Source organism: Drosophila albomicans, unplaced genomic scaffold, assembly GCF_009650485.2.
Source record: "Drosophila albomicans strain 15112-1751.03 unplaced genomic scaffold, ASM965048v2 utg000035l_pilon, whole genome shotgun sequence".
In the NCBI taxonomy this organism is placed as follows: domain Eukaryota; kingdom Metazoa; phylum Arthropoda; class Insecta; order Diptera; family Drosophilidae; genus Drosophila; species Drosophila albomicans.
The window spans coordinates 25,001-29,739 of NW_026263482.1; the positions used below are offsets into that span (position 1 = coordinate 25,001).

General features: G+C 46.7%; 1 pseudogene; it reads left to right on the forward strand.

Moving 5' to 3' along the window:
• Window positions 1-2,282, forward strand: part of LOC117577342 (large subunit ribosomal RNA) — a 2,739-nt pseudogene extending 457 nt beyond the window's left edge.
• The last annotated feature ends 2,457 nt before the right edge of the window (window positions 2,283-4,739 follow it).

Sequence of the window (4,739 nt, forward strand, 5' to 3'; positions counted from 1 at the left end):
GTTATGGAAAATTCATCATTAGAATTGTAATATTTAATCAATATTATAACGATAGTGTGCATTTTTTCCATATAAGGACATTGTAATCTATTAGCATGTATGGAATTTATCAAACAATTTTGATAAGAGTTTATTTAAATTAGAGTGCTTGCATTTTAACATAAAATAAATTTCAAAAATTTGATAAAGTGCTGATAGATTATATGAGTACAGTGCGTTAATTTTTCGGAATTATATAATGGCATGATTATCATTGATTTTTATGTTTATTATAAGCACTTGTATGATTAACAATGCGAAAGATTCAGGATACCTTCGGGACCCGTCTTGAAACACGGACCAAGGAGTCTAACATATGTGCAAGTTATTGGGATATAAACCTAATAGCGTAATTAACTTGACTATTATTGGGATTAGTTTTTTTACTATTTATAGTTGATTAACGCAATCCCGGGGCGTTCTATATAGTTATGTATAATAATATTTATATTATTTATGCCTCTAACTGGAACGTACCTTGAGCATATATGCTGTGACCCGAAAGATGGTGAACTATACTTGATCAGGTTGAAGTCAGGGGAAACCCTGATGGAAGACCGAAACAGTTCTGACGTGCAAATCGATTGTCAGAATTGAGTATAGGGGCGAAAGACCAATCGAACCATCTAGTAGCTGGTTCCTTCCGAAGTTTCCCTCAGGATAGCTGGTGCATTTAACTGTTGTATAAAATAATCTTATCTGGTAAAGCGAATGATTAGAGGCCTTAGGGTCGAAACGATCTTAACCTATTCTCAAACTTTAAATGGGTAAGAACCTTAACTTTCTTGATATGAAGTTTAAGGTTATGATATAATGTGCCCAGTGGGCCACTTTTGGTAAGCAGAACTGGCGCTGTGGGATGAACCAAACGTAATGTTACGGTGCCCAATTAACAACTCATTCAGAAACCATGAAAGGCGTTGGTTGCTTAAAACAGCAGGACGGTGATCATGGAAGTCGAAATCCGCTAAGGAGTGTGTAACAACTCACCTGCCGAAGCAACTAGCCCTTAAAATGGATGGCGCTTAAGTTGTATACCTATACATTACCGCTAAAGTAGATGATTTATATTACTTGTAATATATAATTTTGAAACTTTAGTGAGTAGGAAGGTACAATGGTGTGCTTAGAAGTGTTTGGCGTAAGCCTGCATGGAGCCGTCATTGGTACAGATCTTGGTGGTAGTAGCAAATAATCGAATGAGACCTTGGAGGACTGAAGTGGAGAAGGGTTTCGTGTGAACAGTGGTTGATCACGAGTTAGTCGGTCCTAAGTTCAAGGCGAAAGCCGAAAATTTTCAAGTAAAAAAAAGTAACTAAAATTTATATTTTTGTCATAATTAAAAAACTTGAATAATTTTGAACGAAAGGGAATACGGTTCCAATTCCGTAACCTGTTGAGTATCCGTTTGTTATTAAATATGGGCCTCGTGCTCATCCTGGCAACAGGAACGACCATAAAGAAGCCGTCGAGAGATATCGGAAGAGTTTTCTTTTCTGTTTTATAGCCGTACTACCATGGAAGTCTTTCGCAGAGAGATATGGTAGATGGGCTAGAAGAGCATGACATATACTGTTGTGTCGATATTTTCTCCTCGGACCTTGAAAATTTATGGTGGGGACACGCAAACTTCTCAACAGGCCGTACCAATATCCGCAGCTGGTCTCCAAGGTGAAGAGTCTCTAGTCGATAGAATAATGTAGGTAAGGGAAGTCGGCAAATTAGATCCGTAACTTCGGGATAAGGATTGGCTCTGAAGATTGAGATAGTCGGGCTTGATTGGGAAACAATAACATGGTTTATGTGCTCGTTCTGGGTAAATAGAGTTTCTATCATTTATGGTAGTTTCTTGTTCCCCGGATAGTTTAGTTACGTAGCCAATTGTGGAACTTTCTTGCTAAAATTTTTAAGAATACTAGTTGGGCAACCAGCTAGTTCTTTTAAATTATAACGATTATCAATTAACAATCAATTCAGAACTGGCACGGACTTGGGGAATCCGACTGTCTAATTAAAACAAAGCATTGTGATGGCCCTAGCGGGTGTTGACACAATGTGATTTCTGCCCAGTGCTCTGAATGTCAAAGTGAAGAAATTCAAGTAAGCGCGGGTCAACGGCGGGAGTAACTATGACTCTCTTAAGGTAGCCAAATGCCTCGTCATCTAATTAGTGACGCGCATGAATGGATTAACGAGATTCCTACTGTCCCTATCTACTTTGGCCGTGTGGTTGGCGGCAGGGTGGATGTAGTAAAGAATACCAACCACAGTGGACCCCCACTTATCGTAAAAGGCGATTAAGGAGGTACGGCACCAACGTTAACTGTTTGGAGTTTAATTGGTAGTATAGTAGCAAATACGACACCTGACCAGAGGTGATTTTCTGGTACCACGGGAACCAGGTGCCTGCGGACTTGTCCGTCCTGGTATTTGGTGCGGCCCTTCGGGGAGTATCGTGGTGGCTGTGGTAGTCCAAAGCGGACAATGAGGATTATACTCAGCGTGGAGTTGCGTACGTATCAACCGGTTGCCGATAACCAAAAATCGGAAGAGGTTTTAGGTGGGCCTCGCTCCCCACACAGGAGGAAGTGTCCAGTCCAAACAACTGGCCTTCAAATGTGTACCTGCGGTGAATTCCAAGGGGGCGCTGATCAACGCTTAATTTGATTCCTAAGCTCGGGCTTCGTGGGATTAAGCCAAGATGCCAGCGTGCAAAAGGCGCCGCGCGTTTGGTGCTGGGGGGGAGTGGTGCGTCGACGGACGACGCTCCCTTCGGTGGCTGACGGGAAGGTTAAGCGGAAGCGGCGTCGGGTCAGCAGAAGCTGAAGAAGGCAGCTGTTCTTTAGCTTGGCTTTGCTGAATGCTGGTTAGGGGTGCGAGTGATGGGAGCGCTAGTGGTGGTGCAGCGCTGCCTACTAGCGTGTTTAGCGTGGCCTGAGGAGATCGGTCGGCAGATTCGACCCGATTTGGCTCATTGGGAGGTATGCTAAGGAGTTATAGGGCGGCTGAAAAGCAGCAGAGGCGTTGGATTGCTCCATTGAGCAAGCCAGGGCAATGATGCGCAAGGAAGCCCAGTAGAGAAAATGAAGGCACATAAGGACGTGCTACGCTCGTTGTTCTGATTGTGGAATGCAGGCAAGGCGCTGGTTATTGTAGTATGACTACCTAGCGGAAATGGAGATCTGCTATTTTCGCAGGATGGCGGACAAATGAGCGTCCGAGGACGTTGGAGGAGGCTCGCGCTCATGCGAGTAAGCGGCCCCTCCAATGGGCCTTTACCGAGTGCCAGCGCGGTTGCGGGGGTTGCTCGCTGCTTTGCACGGTTGCCAAAGGGGGTTCCCAAGTCGGCAGCGCGTCTACCCCGGAGAGACGCCGAGACCTAAGCCAGTTGATGACATGTCCCTCGTGGTCCGCAGCCAAGACTGCGAAGACCCAAAGGAGTGTTGATCAGGTGGTGAAGGAGGTAGCTCCAACCTGGGTGTACGGGTGCACGAGGTTTCGTCCTCTTCGGGATGGTGGTGCGATTATCGCACTCCATCCGTTGCAGAGCGAGAGTATCGCAGGAACGCGAAATTTAAGAGGTGGGGCTGGAAAGTGCTGCTGAATGTCAAACTGGGCCTAAATTGTGGTGACGGGCGTTCACTCGCCAGATACTCCTGACGATTCATGAGTGATCTTTTCGAGATGACCTCAAGGACAGCACTGTCTCTGAGGCCTCCAAGAAAGCGTCCGTATGGTGAGCAAGCCATGGCCGTGTGACTGGTGGGTTCAGCGTCGGTCAATGTTGAGTGTTGGAGGCGATGGCCAGCGCCATGCAAACTCTGCTCGATGATGGGCCGCTGCTACATTCAAGTGGTTTTCATTCCGCTTGAGGAACTTTGGACCCGGTTCTGAGCTGCTTCCTTGCCTGGGCTTCGACCATAAGGTAGCGGATTGCAGGCCCAGCACGATGTCTGTCGGCGCTGTGGTCAAGTGGCCACGGGTAGCTAAGTGTACCAATGCACTTAGTTGCCGGAATGTGACTGCTTTTAAAGGCAGCTTCGGAGCATCTTATGATGTCTCTGGCTATGCCCGAAATTATAGTGCGATTGTCGCGAGGGCCAACGCTAGACATTTAATATGCTTAGCAAAGTCCTTCAGTTGAACTAGCAGCGGTCATATGCAGTTAATGTGCGATGTTGGCGAAATGATGTGTGAGAAGAGGCAGGTGTCATGGCCTGCTGCAGAGCCGTATGCAACGAGATGGTTTGCGTACGTGCTTACCCCGCGCGCATGCGCGTGTTCACTGACAGCAGGGCAAGGTGGCGGTGCAGTGAATACTGTTGGTATTGAATGCACGGATGGTTCTACGACTGGGGGGTGTGTGTGTGCTTAATGGCAATTTTTGGCAGGTGTTAGTTGTGAGTGTGTATTGCGCGTTCGGGAACCTCGAGCCGTATATAGCGTACATGGATGAGGTGCTCTACTGGCCGAGTAGCGATCCGATCATCCTTTGGTATTGATGCGAATGCGTCGTCCCCGTGTGGTCAGTAAGATGCTCCCATGACATCGTCTGGGATCAGAACCACAGGCGGGGTGAAACGCTAGCCCGGTGGCCGTGTCCCAAGATGTTCGGGTCTTAATCACCCAGCGTGTGGTATACCTTTGATGGTCCGAACGGGAAAGTCGAATTGACGTCAACCCTTGTGAATGAAGCAGCA